Source organism: Ischnura elegans, chromosome 1 (assembly GCF_921293095.1).
Source record: "Ischnura elegans chromosome 1, ioIscEleg1.1, whole genome shotgun sequence".
Classification (NCBI taxonomy): domain Eukaryota; kingdom Metazoa; phylum Arthropoda; class Insecta; order Odonata; family Coenagrionidae; genus Ischnura; species Ischnura elegans.
The window spans coordinates 48303895-48319944 of record NC_060246.1 but is presented as its reverse complement, the minus strand read 5'-3'; positions in this window follow the sequence as shown (position 1 = coordinate 48319944).

Here is a 16050-nt window from a genome sequence, read left to right as displayed (position 1 = left end):
CCCCCTCCTTTATTCGTGCATTTACCCCACCCTCTATCAAGAAGGCCCTTTAGTTTGCCACTCCTTTGAATGTCGCCAGTCTTACGTCTGTTAGCCAGTTGTTGAACCCATCCGGCGCGCTTTGCCCGAGTCTTCTCTCCTCCTGCTACTAGACCCGGCCGCCTCCAGTCTCGCGTCCCCAGTGCCGCTTTTGAATGCGAGCTCTTACGCTCGTATCCATGATTCCGTGTACAGATGGAATTGAATGTCCTTTCACCGTGAAAGGGTGGAGTCGAGCTTACTGATACAATCGCTGCTAAGGGGTCTTTGGTGGTAAAATGAAGCGTGCAAGTTGTATCTATCTCTTCGTCGCCCGTTCCCTCCCTCAGTTCACTCTCATTTCAGTGGTGCACCATTGAAGGGAAGGTTTCTGAAAGCAGTTTATATTTTCAATAACCTAGGATTTCCACACTATTTACGATTTTCAACAGATAAAGACCCATATGGCTACGCTCGGGTCTTCCGGTGAGATGGTGCTAAATTGTTAGTCATGATTAAAACGCGTGGCAGGGGTGAAACAGAAACATTAATCCTCGTTTCTTGGAAGAATTCAAGCTGCTGTATGCTGCTTCTGAGTTGAAAGAGCATGTATGGCCTTTGTATCCGTATTGTTTATAATAATTTTAAGAATCACGAATGCCGATGGATAAACTTTGGATATTGATTGATAAGTATCGATACATTAAAAAAATTAGGTTGATGACAGGAGTGAGATGCGGAGAAGGTATGCGATGTTAGGAAATATAGACGTCAGGAGACGTAAGGTGTTATACGTTTAATTTCGTTATTTTCATGGCTATGAAATAGGACTTAAAAGAATATTTTTTCAAGAAACGCGTCTCGTTTACGTTAAAATCCTCTCTGTGTGTTTTATAAAATTTTCTATGATACTAAAATAAAACGTAGGTTAATCATGTCGTTAATGCACTTGAAAATAGTAGCAGCGAAAAACCTTTGACCAGCACATCGCGGTAAATCTATATCAATCGAGCTTTCTCACAATTTCTGCGTTGTTTTTGTATATGTGGAACTCAGATGAAGTCAAAGATGCCTTTGTCATCTAATTGGAGTTGCCAAGGCCTTGAAGAGATGTTGCGTCTTTACGAAGCATTTCAATTACCAAAGAAGAGGTTTCAGAAGACACTTGGAAGGATATCAATGCCATACCTCACTGAGGGTTCATTGTGGCGTTCAGGCAATACTTGTGTGAGGTCTTTGATAAACGTTAATCGGAAGCTCTTCTACGTAATCGAAACTTACCTGGCGTCTTTCAAGAGGCTGAAGGAGGCGCAGCAAAATGATTTAAGTATTTGAGTTGACCAACGCTGTAAAGAAACGTTTAATTTTATAAATTCAGATGAGGAAAGATTTTAACTTCAGAGTAAACAGCACAACTAGGGTCGTTATTAAATGCTTTTATTTGAAGTAGCTGCCTATTTTGTAGCTTTAAATCGTACGTCATTCTCAGCTAAATATCTACCTACCTACTTAAACCTACAATGCCTATGGTTCCCCTATACTCATGTAAGGAAGTAGCTGTTCATCTCCTTCCAGCCCACTCCTCATCTTTACCATCAATCCAGACTTTGTGTACATTGGTGAGAACTGCGGTATGTGTGTGAGTGTGGGTTGAGTGCGTGAATGCTCAGGCCCCGGGGGCTTTTATGCTGCTTGCCACCCAAATTGCTTCCGCCGCCGTTGTCAAACCACTCTCGCTGCCGCCACGTGGTTATTTCCATATTCGTTCCTCCCAAAATGGAGTCAAAGTCTCAGCAATCGGTTGAAACCTGATGAGAGCCCTAATTCCATTATTTATGGGAGCCTTGTTCGAGAGATATTTATCAATTTCCCAAGAGATTGATTTCTTAATTGCCACTCTCGGAGTTTATTGATTTTTTGACACACGAACTCGAGTTTTAAGTCGAAAATTGTGGTTATTCTAATAAATTCCCTTAAGGGAAAGAGGGAGGAAGGCCTCATGAATAAATCTTTCTCTGATCCTCGTACGGGAGATTTATATTTCCGTCAAAAACTAATGTGATGCATACCAAGTATCTAAAACCTCGAAAAATCCATTAAAATAAAAAAATATATATGGGGCTCATGATTGTTATAAAAGTGGCTTGATGAAAAAAGTTTGCCGTTTAAGCCTAGGAAAGCAAATAAATCTTCGTTCCTAATATTTACCACATTTCCTAGACAAGGTGAAAGATAAACTGTGCTAACACGAAACGTGTCACCTTATCACGTAGCGAGCTATGATTTATAGAGAAGAGCCGTGAGAGTTCACCATAAAATCTTCCTTGCACTAGTTTGCTTACTTGTGGTGCATAGTTTGAACACTTGGCGATAAAATGTGTGTATCGAAGCAAATAAAATCTTTAAAGGTAATAGAGTGGTTTCCTATTATTTTTTATTGCCTAAATCGAAAGATTATTACTCCTGGAGTACGTATTTCACGCATTTAGGTTTTTAAATGACGATATCTATTTTTCGCGATCAAATGAAAAGTGAACATTTTCAAGCCCGCGAAAACGCGACGCGTAAGTATGAATGCCGGGAAATCTCTCCGTGTGACGTATTTCTGGTTCCCGCAGCCGCCCTGCGAGGTGACCTTGAGGCGAGTTGAGCGCTGATACGACGCAGGCTGCTAGCGGGTAGCTGAGTACCCTGCTGGCCGGTAGCGCTTGGCTTAAATAAGGATTATTAATACCTTATCAAATGAAGAAAACTTTCCGACCTTAGCCAGTTTTAATAAGTGATTATTAAGACATGTTTCCCTGAGCTCTGCGCCTCATGCATGCATTGGTAACCTCAGACGATGTATAACTCCTATCCTCTCGTATAGAAACTAGGTCCCTGTGACGTCACGTGGAGTGGCATCGCATGGGCGCCAATCTGGCCCTTTTCAAATGAGGATAAAAATGGACCATAGCCATTCGTCTAAACCGGTATTTCTAAAACGAAATAATTTGTATGTTATGAATACAGTAATGGTGGGTAACGAATCGCAATCAATGATTTTCGTTTTCTTTGATGAAGGAAACTACCCTATTCGGTGCTGAACACTTCCGCCACGTTATCTTGTAAATCCTTACAGCACTCTATTATCGGTTCATTATCATTTTTTCCTGTCGTTGAAATACTACTTGAACTGGAATCACACTATACATAAATGCATGACCTATATTTGGTACGTAACTATTTATTTTTGGGGAGTAAATGGGGTATAATACCAATATTATATGTTTTTTTTATTTTTCAATGAATCTCTATCATTCTAAGATAAATGTGTAAAATTATTGATGGTGTGCTATTCATATCGATGGAAATTACTGATAAAATAGTGTTTAAATAATTCAAATATCAATGTTATTCTAATTTAGGTCATATAATTATACACACCTGGTTGTTGAACTATGTACCAAATTATATCTTTAAATTAAAATTTCATTGGCATTATCATATATTTTTTGCGATACTTGGGGCGGTAATTGTTCTGTGAGGTAATCCTATCCATTTACCTCCGAAAGTAACTGAAATGCTGAATATTTGTTGATTTCGAATCTATTTTAATATGTTTTTTGTTAACCTCGTGGTACAAGTTAAAGGCTAATGTTTATTTACATTGCAAATGAGCTGAATCACTATTCAAAGGTGCGTTTACTATTCACTATGAAATGAGTAAAGTATTTCGCATGTAACCACATTAAATATCTAGTGGATGGAATCCGAACTATTTCCTTTAACAAAAATTTAGAATATCCTCTTCATATACAGCGGTGAAATTCTTTCATTAAATCAAAATCCTCGGGTTAATTCAATATGATTATACCAGAGGAGATCAAAGAGGAGAAGAGACAATTGGATGATTTATAACAAACAAACATGACATGTTTTTAAAGCTATTCGACATCCGTCACGAAAGAAATTCAAGAAATATTCAATTAACTATTCATTGATTGCGTCTTTGGCTATCTCCCAATCCAAAAAGCCGGTTTTTTATCCGATTCTCTGGACCCATCCAGCCTTGTGACCATAAAAAAAACGTATTAATAGCACTTAATTGTTTGAATGATTTCAAAATAACTCGAAGTTATGTAGTCGATTGGAATAATAATATACCTTTTGGCCTCAAGGCTGTAGAGTGATGGGAGGAGAGTGGGGAGGTGGGATTTCTCAGGGGAAATTATCAATCGCGATTTTATTGCCGATAGCCATTGAATGTGACTCAAATGGGTATAATCAGCGAGTTGATTCTGCACAATTTTCTCGTCCCATTACATTAATAGGGAGAATAAATCGACAGGATCATTTGATTTCAATGCTATTAGTTGCTATTTTACGAATACATTAGCATGATGCTGTATTGCTTTCGTCGCATTTGGCCGGCGTCCTGGTGCAGGGAAATGAACCCGCTCCCATAACCTTGTATGTGTGGAATTCGCCCTACATCGTCCTTCATCTTGGGGAGCTCTACCCTCTATATCAAATCAAACGTCGAATTACTGAGTGTTTATTATGTGCTACGTCTATTGAGAGCGAAAACTTTAGTTTCAGCCATAATTTCCCTATAATTTAAAGAAATCATATTCTGCCCCGCTTCAATCAAGAAACTCACATGAAGATTGACAGTGTGGCTTAGTTTTTTGATTATAGGTAACCACAGGCACCTGAAATAGGTACTCTTTTTCCTCTATTATCTCGTCATCTATGTAAGAATCCTAACTTCATATATCAACTATTGCGAGTCATATTTGTTTAGGTTCTCTATCTACTAAGACGAGGCCGGTGAAAATCGTAACTTCTCCTTTTTCCCCATAGATGGCCTAAAAAATGGGTCACTGACTTGAATCTTCTCATTGTATTGTGATTCTCAGAGTCGTGAGATGAGCTGATTTCTTTATGAGCTCCTCTTGCGGTGCTTGAACCCACCATGCCAGTCACTAACATTACGACGAAATAACGATATCAGTCGGTATCAGAAAGTATGTTAATACTCATTGCATTCGAAACTTTTATTATACGATAATTCTCAGTCAATTATTGCACGTTTATTTGAATGCATCAATAAAATTCATGCGATACTTCTATTCCACATTGTTGTGAAAGATTGTAGAGTAAAATTATCCTTCTTACTTAAGGGAGGGTTAATATGTCACTCGAAAAATGCATCCACGCCTTTCTGCGTTTGAACATACACATGCGTGCATAAGTGGACCGTCCATTGATCTGCTAACTCTCGCAGGCCTTTCACCTCGCCAGCCCCACTTCATTCCCGCGGTCGGAAACATGCACCGCACGTCGGCGCGGAGCGCAACAAACTAGCAGAGTCGCTTCAATCTTTCAGTCATCGAAAGCGCCACTTCAAATACAAATCGCTTCCTCCTTCCCCACCCACGTCCCTGCCACTGCAGCCCTCTCTTTATCCTGTCCCGCGAAATCCCGAAACGCAAACCTCAACTCCAAATTCCTCCGGCCTCGTCTGTCCGTTGAAGAGGGGGAGTGAGAGGAGAGGCAAAACTCAACTGTAGCGAACCCACCACCATCACTATGTGTGCTCGCACTATTAGTGGTGCCTGCCACTGGCGGCGCTGCGGTCGGCTTTTATGCCGGCCGCCGTGTCCTCGACTGAGAGAAGGGGTCGGGAGTTTGGTGGCGCTTTGAATGTCTCTCATCGCGCTACAACTCTCGACCGATCGGCATGCACTTATCCGTGGGCAAACGAATGCGCGCCCCGGCACACAGGCGAGGACGTGTGTGTGTACCCACTGATAGGTTAGCGCGGTGCATAAATGTGTGTGAGCGCCCTACGACCCCCGGACGTGTATGCATGCATGTGTCAGAGCGGGTGCTGGGTGTACCTACCTGTCCCCGGCCGTGAGGTGGTCCTCCGCTTTAAGTGCGCCACAGACGGCTGCGCGGGGAACCCTTGAAGAGGGCGCACAAACAACGGCTGGAGCATCTCCAGCACGTGTCGCTGTTTGCAGTGGGACGGAGACGTGCTCAGAGTAGCGCGTGCCCGATGCGGAATCAAGCGAATGGCTGGGGCTCCTCGTTCAACCATTGATGCGACCGCACGGAGCGGAGGGAGGCGAGCACGCGTCTGGATCCAAGCTGCTTGAGCGGCCAGTTTCCCGACAAAACGGTCTCCTTCCTCTTTCAACTAGTGATATTTGGATGTGGCCGATAGCTGGGGTCTTTGGTGCCATTAAGGTTTTCGAGGGTATAAGAAATCGTGAGGAATGGTGAATAATTTGGAGTGGTGGGAGATAAAACAGAGGCTGGGAATGGGGTCGTTCACTCATTGTCAAATCTGATCATTGAAAGAATTTGGTGAAATGGAATAGAAATATTTCGTAAGTTGCGCGAAAATTAAATCTTTCCCGTTCAGTCATTCGCCCATAAGTGTAAAATAAGAAAACTTTAGAGTTTCCACAGACTCTTCATGAACTGGTGACTTCTTAGAATTCCGGTTCATGTACTCATTCAGGGATAATCTTTCATGGAGAAGAGGGATTGCTCACAAGATTGTTTCCGACAACGAATCACACGCGGCCCATTCACAAGACAGAAGAATATCTCGAAAGCGGTAATCCATTCGGCGCGATTCGTATTGCATTCAACTCATTTGCGACTGGGTTGAGGCCGGTTATTTTGTGCCTTTGATTGAGCTAGATGTTAGTAGACGAAGTATCAAAAAACGGAGAAATACTGGCATCTTTATTTTTCAAACTGCATATTAATGGAAAATAAAATTTAGAAATAAATAAAGTTGGTAGGCGAGCTAATTGCTTCTGCAACTCACTCACGTTGCAAACCAAAGTGTGGTTTGATTCGAGTGGATGAAGTTCCCTAAGGAGCGTTTGGAAAGGGCAGTCAATATCACGAATTTTCCTTATTCGTTCTGTGTTTCAGATATGATATGATTGTAAGTGTTCATCCATTACCAAGGTCTTTTCGTGAGCTATCACATCATTCATGGAAACAATCCCTTTTCCTAAGCCACCGGTTATCACCTAGCCAAGTTACGGTAACATGAGATTTACCCAGCGTTTTACCCGCTTCCCCCAAAAATACCAAACCTTACTTCATCTTTGGATAAGATGACAATTAGTACTTAGAGGACTCCTATCGAATGGACGCTTCTCATTTTCACGTTAGGTACTCCGAAAAATTCTCACCGTTATAGATTCGATTTAGAGTAGAATTTTTTCTATTCTTTTCGGAACTGGGAAAGGTTCCTAAATCTGGGAATCAATTAAGGAGGTACTTCAGGAACCACACTAATGCGATCATTTTTCTCTCTCTTTCTCAACTTTCCTATTTTCGAAACCTCTACTTTTTCCCAAATTAAAAAAAAATTTCCTCTTAATTGCTTCAAAACACTTCCACCTCCATCTCCTCTATCTATTTTGCCTCAACCCCTCCATTAACCAAGAAATTCCGGTGCATCCAACTTCCCTATACTGCGGTGGGCTGTTCCTCCACCCTTTTTCCTCTCCTTACCTTCCTATCTGAATCTCTGCGACGCCTCTTCTCTTTCGAATTCTTTAAAAGCCCTGCTTAATTGTTTAAAAACACCTCACCTTTTTGCTCTTAAAGGCCTCTCTCTCTTAAGACTCTTCAAACCAAAGGAAAAATTCCAGCGCATCGTGGGCAACGTTTGATGCTATCCTCTTGTTTTCTGGAGCTATGAGATGTGAAAATAACCCTTACACTATAGTTGCCCATCACTCATCTCCTACTAATACTCTCCTTGCTCATTTTTGTCCACTGAAAGAAAAGTCCAGGTCAACTCCGCCGTTACTCTTATATTTTTCTCATTTCCATCTCCCCGCGGGCATTTCTCATCCCTTTTAATTCCTCCCTCCAACGGACCCAGCTCCTGGACTCTGAAAAAAAAAGGTCTCTCGTTTCCTCCTTTTTCTTCCCAACCCCTTTTGCTATACATACACGGCCGAACGCCCTCAGGCCTGTGCAAATCCCATAGAAATTAATAAGCTTACTCATGCTTGAGCTTTTGACGAGAGGCCAGTATCCCTGGGGGGGGGGGGGGGAGGCGGTTTGGGAGGAGAGGTGTAGATGATCGTGGTGGTGGGGAGGCGCTGTGCCCAGGGCAGTGGGAAACTTTGCACTCGATGTTTGCACTGCGGCCCTTTTCTTTTTGCCTTTAATCCTTACCATCCGATTCCCGCTCTTTGCTCGGGTTATCCGACACCACCCAAAGGAGTTAACCCGACTTCCCCGCCCGCTCGCCCTCCTCCCCCACACCCACTGCCATATGCATGAGTGAGTTTGACATGTTCTTCTTTTCACATCGTCTCAAATACTGCGACCGGATTTCTGGATTTAGATCGGATGAAGTAGGAACAGAGAGACGTATTAACTTCATGGAATGTCCTTAAAAACGAACACAGCAATAAAGTGTTAATTTTTGTATGTGAACGTCCAATGTATGACAATCATGTCTTTACTTACACCATTCTACGAGGAATGTCGCCTTATTACAAGGTATTCCCATTAGATATATTTTAACTGTTAATGCGTTTTTTATTAGCTTTACATATTGTGTTTCACCATGAATATGTATTTTTAAACTCCGTAACTATTTATCGGTCCGTGAAATCCCGTAGTAGGTACAGGAAAAATCTAAGAGATTTTCAAAAAGGTTGCGAAAAGGTAGTAGTAAAAATCTCTTAAGTACTGCTTTAGATTTTTAACTTCGTCTAGAGGCTTCTTAGGGCAATATAGCAACTTGACATAATCCAACTTGCCTGCTTTCTTGCATTTGAGGTCAATCAAAGTTGTAAACATTATGTCAAATGCCTTATGCCGTTGAAATATTTTTAAACGTCGTGTTTTCGTCCTCAAGGAGTAAGCATACGTAATTTTAATTGCTTGTACAGACTATCAGTTCTCAAAGCGGAAGGTCAGTTCATTGGTTAACTGTAGAGACCTTGGTCAAGTTGGTCAAAATTAATATTTTGCGATCTAATGATGGAAGCATATTATAAAGAGGTGCTCTTATACCGTGTTTATATGAATTTTGCATTTGATCAGCATGGATTCGAATAGTAGTCCGGTAGTAAATACGTAACCCTTGCATTTATTGCCAAGCATTTATTTTTCATCCCCCATTAGGACCAATCGAGCACCATACAAGGAAAACTTTGCCTTGCGCCAGGGAAGGGAAGACGCCGGCAAGCAAAGGCATGCACTCGAGCTCAAGCACCCTAATGCGCCCCTTTCGGCGGCCCAGGGAAACAATGCTTTGCGGAAACGAATGGCCAGGGCCCTTAAAAAAACTCCGCAGTCTCCTTTGGTCGTGTTTTTTATCCGCTCAGCTCACTTAATTGCCCACCTCCTCCTCTTCACATGCACTTATATATATCTGCCTCCCCACTCTCTTCTTCTCTTGCATCGGGTGGCGAAAGAGGCCTCCAACTTCAGCCCCCCATCTCCCATAAACCGCCCCCCACCCCCGTTTTCTACCCCTTCCAACTCCTCCGCCCATCGCCAGTTGCGTCTGTCTCTTGCGGGCGGCCGCCCCTCTGGCCCCCGCTGGAGAGGGAATGCATAATTAAAGCAACAAAGCAAAGCGGCCGAGAATGAAAGGGAGGAGAGGAGGGCCCGAGTATGAGCAAGAGCCAGGAGGGCGATAGATGCCAAGATAAGGGGGTCTCGGTGAAGAGAGCTGAGTGAGTTGCCGACTACCATGCTCACTCACTTGATGGCCTTTTTTTCGTTCGGCACTCTCCTCCTCTTGTTTTATGATTCCGCATCCTTCACCATCCTCTTTTTAATCTCCCCCCCCCCCAACCCATTTCTCCCCGTCCATAGTTCTTCTTTCAAGTCCTTCACGCATGCAGCATCCTTCAACCCCTCTTAATTTCCTCGTTAAGTTCTTGAGCTTTCTCCTTGCTTTCCTCCATCCCGATTCCGAGTGCTTATTCGTTCGGTCTTCGGTTTTTCCTAAGCCCTTTCCCTACGTCTCTGTCCCCACTGCTGTGCCTTGTTTTCCAAAATTACCTCGGGTTGTTTATTTATCTTTTTCATGTATCCTATTTTCTTTCTTCTAAAACGACAGAGGAAGGGAGGTCCTGATAAAAGATGAAATATTAAGTTGAGCAAGACTTTATACCTTTTGCTTCCACACGTATTGCTCTTTACCTTCCATTGTTTTTTCTTAAGCTTCAACTTTACGTTTCCCTACTATGCGTTCCAAATTACTATACCTTATTAATTTAGCATTTTCATAATTCCCGCCCCATTTTTTCTTTCTGTGGGGCTGGGAGTCAGATTTGGGGATTTTAAAGTGTTGAAAATGAAAAGAGAAGAAAAATGCTTTCTTACATTTTCGCTCTCCCTTTTATCCTTCTATCATAATGTTGTTAGAGTCAATTTTTGTCCTGCAACTAGCGACTTCTTTATAGCAATACAGCTTTATCATCACGAGAAGGTAGCTGATACTAGTTAGAAATCTTAGTGCAGATGAATGCTTAGTCTACATGAATTTTATAAATAAAGAGCCATTCACCTCGTTTTAGGTGAATGGAAACTTTTTATACGGACATCAAAATATTAGACCTTACTTTTTGCGTTGTGGCGTTCCTTTTTCCCTTTCACTCTCCTTCTTTCGTGATTTTGATTTACAAATATGTTCCAAAATCCATCGTGGCTTGCCAAGCGTGCAAACGGGTATCGGTGTTGTACCCTTTCGGCAGAAGTGCGAATTTTAGCAGTAAATGGGGTACTGTTGTCTCTGCTTGCAATTCGTTCATAATTCCTTAGTTTTCCTGTTATATCAGTCCTGCGCTTTTATTCAATGGAATACAAGTAGGTTTAGTTACCCCACTGTGATAGTCGACATCTTTGTGTATTTTTTAATCACATTTTTTCTATGAACATGAAAGGATTTAGACACAGATTATCATCTCTCGAACTAAAAAATTTGGATCAACCCCAATTCAATTGTTTTGAAATCACCGTCGTAAAAGTAATCTAAGAATTGAATTTTAAACGCAAAAGGGAGCATATTAAAATATTAATGATGTGTTAATGACCTAATTTCATCAGAAGAAGAGATCATAAATGATTTAATCTGTATTTAAGCTATGTCAGGCGTTATTTGTATTTGCTGGTAATGTCTTCCTTATTAAATTGAGTCCAAACGGCAAAGTTTATCCCCTTTTCTGAAAAAATAACGTTTTTTATAAGTAATTTAAACATATATTGTAATATGATGACTTTTTCCACTTATAAATGGATTTAATTTAGATAAATAAATTTATAAATAAGGTTTAAAGGAAAACGTTGACGATACAAATTATTCGAGGGCCTCTCATTTGGGCCAGGCAGTTTTTTTTAGGACTGATAGACTCGCAAAAAAGAAGCTTAAATATTTTTTTAACACAACTACACCTTCGAAATATTCAACGTACCACGTATTTTTTTATCTCACTTCCCCTATACCCACTTGCACCCTTTATCGACCGAAAAAAAGAAGAAGTCGACTCTGGCAAACTACGCCGCACCGCAGCTAAGCTACTCATGCCCAAGTGAGCAATTGCACAATTATCAAGTCCGCTCACGACAGCTCGCAAACACGCCATTTGGACACTGAGTGAGGAGCAGAGCGGGCGGGGCTCCTGCGAAAGCGGGAGGTTGTGCTCCTCTCTTCCCATTGGTCGTGAGGAGAGTGGTGGGTGGGTAGGAGGAAGAGCAGCAGCGCGAACACAAACACACGCCCCCAACACAAACAAGCACATGTTCACGGGTCCGCGGGAGCCGTAATTCATTCATTTCCCGTTTCGTAGGCAAAACCGATTGATGATGGTTTAACCTCTTATCGCGTTAGGCTCGAGCAAACTTTTCGAATGGTCGCGCAGGGTCGATGCTACTCACTCACCCCTTTCCCCCCCCCCCGATCGCCTAACCCTCGCCTTTCGTCCCCTTAACTGATCCTTCCACACTTCCTCCTCCTTTCTCTCTTCCGAAACTCCGATTCGGCGATTCAACCTCCACGAAAAAACATCCTCCCTCACCGTAACAATCCCCTTCACCCTAGCCCGCCACCGAAAACGCTAACCTCGTTGGTTATCTCATACCGCGCGGAGTCCCTCCGCTCTAGTTGCTAGTTTGGGCCCACCCCCAATATAAGAGGGAGATAGAGGGAGAATAGTTTCTCGGAAAAGCGAAGAGAATTTCCGTAGCAACTAGGTGGTAGGTTGTTCAACATGCTCCGCCTTTGGCAGAGGTCAGCGTTCATGGTGAAGCAAAGGAGGACTGGGGTGTTGGGGGGATGTGGGAGGTGCGGGGAACGATCGCTCTTCTTTCCCCGTCCTACCGCACCCAGGCACCGCGCTCCACTTACCTGTGTGGTTGGAGGTAAAAGCGATACCCGCGTGTGGATCGCAATACATGAGCGTTAAAGTGGGCGCATCACATGAGGTGACTTCTCCCGGTGAAAATAGGTGAGACGAGGTATGTGGCTGGTCCGGCGAGTAATGGTTTATCGAAAAAATAGCAAAATTCTAACGAAAGACTCAAAGATAAATTAGATTTGAGGCATAATGGAGCTTTACTAAAAAAATACGCACACTGGACGTCCCCTTTCACTATTTTATGAGATAACAGTAATTCGCCTTATTAATAAAAATTGAGCCTCGTCACTCTTCAGGTGCCTTCATCCCTTTCCCGAAGGTTATTTATTCATTCCATATTTATGTCTGTTTTGTTTTTGTATCCCGAAATTTCATATTCCAAAATTTACCGCAAGAATATTGAAATAGAGAATTTTAAAATCGCTCTTAAAATGTTTTTTTTTTTTATCCCCAGACGATTTATGATGATGTTATCTATCAAATTCATAACTCTTTATTGACCTTCCTCACGAATGTAATTATTATGAAGTAAATATTTAGAATAAGTTGATCATTGTACACCCATCGCCACGCTATGCACATTTTTGAAAACCGATAGAAATGCGCTCATATTGTCAACAAATATCGACCTTCAACGTAGCGAACTAGTGCCTCCTGTATGTAACCCCGGGATTCATTGTTTGAAATGGCAAAATATGTGTAAAAAGCGCATGAATCAAATGGCAAAGTCAGTTCACGCTTGAATATTTTGACGATAATTCAAAATGGGCGAAACACCTTGCTATTTTTCCGTTAATCTAACCAGTTTTCACGCTAATTTTATCCATGAACACCACCATGCACCGAGGTGGCAAGTCACAGACTAAGTGATCCTCAGGGTCGGTTTATTGTTAGTTGTGTGTGCAAACCGCCGTTTAGCCTTCTGGTTTTTCGCTTGCGGTGTTCGTGCGGGCGACGCTGCGAAGGTAACACGGCAAGGTGGTCCGGGTAAAGTGCTGCGTTGGGATGGGATGGATTGAAGGAGGAAGATTTCGGAGTTTGCGAATGGGAAGGGGATGAAAGGGTGTGAGGAGATGGGGTTGGAATGGGTTTAGTATCTAGGCGGCTGGGAGCGGTTTGCATCGTTTGTTTGGTGGCTGCCGGCGGCGCGGCGGCGCGGGGCGGGCCTCCCTGAGGAAGTGTGTGAGTGGAGGGCAGGGAGGCTTGGGTATTGGTTTCCCATCCGAAAAGGGGACTTTTGAAGTGATCCTCTGAGTTTCGGATCCGGAAAGGCTTAAAGAGTGGATGTGCTGAGGGAGCGAGGTGTGGGAGGGTGTGGAGGAAAAGATAAGGCCATGGAGAGAGAAAAGGTAGGAAGAAGAGCAGAGGAAGGCGGGTGCGGAACGGGGAGATTTCTCTTAGGTGGGCTGGGTGCGGTGAAAGTGCCGAAGGGTTGAAAGCTGACCGGCGGAAGATGGCCGCACCACAACTTCGAACTCAGTTTAACGCCCATGGTTCTCCCTCTCTTTCCTTTCACCAATATCCTTCCGGCCAACCAAACACGAGTAAACCCGCCTCTTATTCGCTCCAAGCCATGAGCACGACGTGTTATATTATTTTCCGACGCTTTTCTGACGCCTGCGCCGTCATATGAAACCCCTCACTTTTTTCTCACAGATCGGTTTGCAGTTTCTATTAAACCTTACCGTGACACTTTCGAGTTTTCAATAGTATGTTTAGGTGCGTAAAATGGAAGGAAAATAAAAGAGTTGTAGAACTGTGAAGCTACTTACCATGTTAACTTGCTATTATTGCTGAAAATTATTTCATATTTATTCACTCTATTTTTATCTAATATAGGTAAAAAGGTAAGGAATTAGTGAATATCCTACAATAATGGGCTTAGTGTACGATGAAGTACACCTATTCCGATGGAATAATTGACTTCAACCAAGGTTCCTTTCGGTTAACATGCCACTTGTCTCATTAGCGGAAAACCTTTTGGTCTCCTTCTGTAATATGTTAGGAACTCATTTTTTCTACTCCTTTCATTATGCAGGATCTCATATCTTCCCGCGAATCCTTAGGGTGGAGGATATTGGGGAGAGACATTTATCATCAAAACCATTCACTACATATCCTTCTCATTTTTGCCGATATGCTCAATTCGTATCACCTTCAGAGTGTTAATGAGTGTCTTACTCCCGTAATAATTTCCTACCATTGCATAGAGCATGCATGATAACTACTGTCCTCAAAGTTGCGGGTGAATAAGCAGACGCTTACGGTCTGACCTACGTTTCTAAGCACCATCAGTGTTTTGGGTGAGAACTCCGAGCGTTGTTTGAGATATTTTCGCAAAACGGATATCAAGTTTAAAATTCGCATGATGGATAAAAGTATCTCATTACCCTGGGCATTAAAACAAATGTCCAGCCGATCTCCCACAAATTATATAGGATTTGAAGGAGGGATAACGTATGCGGTGGCAAATCGCAGGGGGGAAATGATCAACAAAGCAAGTCGTTCGAATGCTCTCCATTTTAGCTAATCGTTTCCCGCTCATATTGGCATCAAATTCTTGCAGCACTGGTCCACATGGTTGCTAGTCTAAATTAGGTGGTAAATAAATTAATCAATTCCCATACGATTGAGAAGACCATTCGGATTTATGTTTTCGGATTCGGATTTTTCGGATTTTAGGCATCAACCATGTTTCGATGGTGCAATGAGTTGTGACTATTTATACTTGTTTGGCATAATTATTCGCCTACATTGAATATTTTTGGAATAATCTGGGTTCTTCTATTGTGGTCATATATCCTTCCTCCCATGTGTTTATCGTAATTCTTTATGTTCCGTCGCGGTAGCAGTCGATGTCGTGAATTTCTAATGAATAAATACATATAATAAAATGTTAATACATTTTTGACGAATTTATTCCTTTGTTGTCAGGATGATTACATAAAAATAAAATTTTATCAGTTTGTGAGTAGAGGCAAATTTATATTTTTAGAATGTATGAAAAGTTAAGCATTTTTGTGGAAAAATATTCATTTAATTTAGTGGAAAAGCATCTTACCGAATAACAATTTTTTTAAGCTATAACTTTTGCAAAACGGAAAATGTTTAAACTTGTATCGTTTAGCGAGAGTTTTCCAGCTGCATCTACGGCCATAAAGGAAGAGAAAAAAGACTGAAAAATGATTAAATTTTTTATTTCTCGAAATAAAGGCATATTTTACTGAGTAGGGAACTAAAAAACTGAAAACTTTAACGCATATTGTTACCGCATCCCGTGAGGGAGAAATGAGCGTGTTATGCAAAATTACAATGGAATGTTAGTGGTTACCGTTGTTTGACCAAACAAATAAATTCGCAAAAACCTTTATCCCGAAGCTCCAGTGCTGGAAGGAGGGAGCAATAATTGGATTTTTCCTTGCTGCTCCGCATTTCCGATAATCTTTCCATCTGTTTTCCCCCTCGAAATATCCAGAGCGGAACCATATCTCTGGATTACATTTTTTAAGAGAACGAAGGGTTTTGGACTGCGTGGGAACACAAAAACCGAAAATGTCCGTTTCTCACTTTTTCGGTTTCTTTTTTTTTAATGTACAACTTCTCTTTTTTTTGCCCAATCGTTTAT